Below are 3078 nucleotides of genomic sequence, written 5' to 3'. Positions count from 1 at the left end.
CTCCTGGCTCAAAAATTCGCTACAGATCACGTGATACTCTCATTATCTTGGGGGTATTAAATGCGCTGCGCCGTTATTTATAGATGATTTCCCCTACGGACCAATCAGAGACGAGCTAGAACTCGTTGGCCATTCAGATGTCAGATCGCTGTGAGAAGCGAACAATGAAAGGCTTCCCGATGGAAGGTCGCCCGAGACCTGTTTTTACGCTTCAACGATTTCCAATAAAAACATACTTTGTGTGTTTGAGACGGTATCGTACAGGCGAGTTGATCCTGTCGTACGGAAGAGATATGTTTTATTTAATTATAGCTTGCCAGACGAGAAAAGTATTTTCTCGAATAGACATGAATACTTGCATTATAATGGTAAACCTATAGAAGTAACTTGGATGGAAGTTCATGGTTATTTATTTTCCTAACACAGGGCGTACATGTTTTCCCTTTTAGACTATATATGGTATATATATATATTAATCTATTATCTTAAATGTCGCTTTGTTTAACAGGTATACAAAGAAAATTCATCTTGAAATAAAAAAAAAAAAATAAAATAAGTAAAAAAAAAAAAAAAAAAACACTTTACTGCCATTTCTGTATACAAATATTTTTTTAGGTATATATAAATTTGAATTTAAATATTTTCTCTATTTTTAAAAAAAAGAAAATGTTTAAATTAATAAACGTTTTGTACATAATGGAGAGTATTTCTGTTGTGTTCAAATTTACCTTAAATTTCAAAATTTGTTTATTTGTAAAAGAAATAATATATAAATTATACATAAAATAAAAAAAAATTACAAGCAAAGATCACTTCAGTCTCGACCAAAAAACTTTTATAATTTTTTTCTGTAATTTATTCGGTAATAATGCCATTTGTTTTAATAAAAATAGTCATGATAACTCCCCAGAAAATGAATAGTATTTCCCCACGTTATTTATAGTGAGTATTTGTTGAAATAATTCTCAATGTTGTAGTGTATTTTCTTTAGTTTTAGAACACATAACACTAATATTGTTTGATATGAAAATCATAATTTATGATAAAAATAGTTATTAATTATATAATCTATTAGGCAGAAAAACCGTCACTTTTCAACGTTTTCAATGAAGTAATGAGTGAAAATTACACAAAATAGAAATAGTAAAAAAATGTTAATAAATATGACATTTGTCAATAACCTAGACTGAGATTAACACAAAATTCAACACCTGTCATCCTAATTGGTATATTGAGTTGCATTCGTCAACGTTTGAAGCATTAGTACCAAACCGATAAATATTAGATTGAATTTCAACACAACAAATTTACATAAATGCAAATTGATTTCCACACGAGTGGCATTTTCAATGTATTTTTGGTATCGATTCTTGTTGTGAGCAAGCATGTTAAAATGTCAGTTATTTTAAAGTATATTGAATTAAGAGATGTATAAAATTATCATAACTGCTATAATTGCTATATTGAGTCATATTGTGACAACTTTTGTTTGTTTGTTATTTTGTTTGTTGATTTCTAGCATATATGAATATGAATATTCTTATCAATTGCTCAATGTATATCCTAAATAATTTTTATTATAATGATTTGAAATCCCGAATATTTTCTAAAATCTGAAATTCCTATCATTTACTAACAGCACCTACTGAATACCCAAGGAGACTGGCTTCGCTACTAAGTAGCGAATTTACGTTATACAGGGCGGGGCTACAGTCTTATCTTACGGAAATCCATGCGTATATCATATTAATCGTCAGTTACAAACCGAGAAATTTACATCGACGGATAGATACACTTAGACACATTATTTCGAAATATTTCCAACTGTCACGTGATGCCAAATCCGCAAGGTCGTTTGGAGGTCACATGCTGATATTGTAACCAGTGTGACATGTGTGAATTTTATGCACGTGAGGAAAAGCACGGATTCCGTTTTACATGCATGATCAGATTTACACATATTCTATATCATGTTATTTGTGTTTCTGTGGCCGTTTCCGGTTATGACCGGAAATGTCATTATATTAATCTGAACTTTCGAAATATAGAAAAATATGTGTAAATTAATTTCTAATGCGTATCAGATTCGTGACTTTTGGAATGAAACTAGGTCATGTAACGTTGTATCACTTATTTACCGTTAATATGTAGCTGATATAATCAAATTACACCTATCACGTGTTCAAGCAACAAATACACACTGTAAGTGCAATCCTTACGGTGTTGGAATCACGGACAATATGCAAAGGCAAGATGCGAATCTGCAACCATTGTTCCCTGAGACCTTCAGAGATATATTACGGAACCGCATTATATATATACATATTTAACTGTTACATCTTGGGGTTCAATCAAAATGTGTGTGTGTGTGTGTGTGCGCGCGCCAGGGTTCGGGTCAATAGAGGGTAAGGGGATATGGAGTAATCCTTCAAAATATTGAGGCTAAGGGGCTGCTATTGTCAAAATTCGGTTAAATCGCGGAAAATGAATTCATACAGCTGGGTTTGGGTGGGAGATGGGTAAGGCATATTGAGCTATTATCGACATTTAAAATAATGGTCTGTTTTGAATTAAAATTCTCAAGTAATTTTTACCTCTTTGGTAAAATCAGAGACGAAAGCAAATTATGTACATCTCTGCTACAATATCCTAACTAAAATTTGACACAAATGTTGAGTTACATCTCGTGACCCGACCTGTTCTTCCGAGTCTAAACGTCGATATGCCGGTGTTAGTTACAGTCTAGTTGACCCAAAGCCCTGCTTTCCACGCTGCACGATTCACCTGATTAAGTGTAACAGCGGTAGGTTATGATGTATGTCGTTCATGTATCAATGAACAACCGTTTAGTCTGACCTACAAACGGTGTATGGTAATCAAGGGTCTCACCGGACGAAAGAGTGCGGTCCTCGACCCCGTGTGAGGTCGAGTACTGCGTACGCAATCTACAACAAGGTCTCATTTCGTATTTGACACGTGACCCCAGAGTCTCCGCCCAAAAGTCGTTAATGTGAAGTGACACGCTATAATGCTACGTACACCTTGCCGGAGAATATTTTAAATATAGGTAAATATTTA

Source organism: Ylistrum balloti, unplaced genomic scaffold, assembly GCF_031769215.1.
Source record: "Ylistrum balloti isolate Yb309-2 unplaced genomic scaffold, AGI_CSIRO_Ybal_v1 Utg369898, whole genome shotgun sequence".
NCBI lineage: Eukaryota > Metazoa > Mollusca > Bivalvia > Pectinida > Pectinidae > Ylistrum > Ylistrum balloti.
This window is presented reverse-complemented; position numbering follows the sequence as displayed.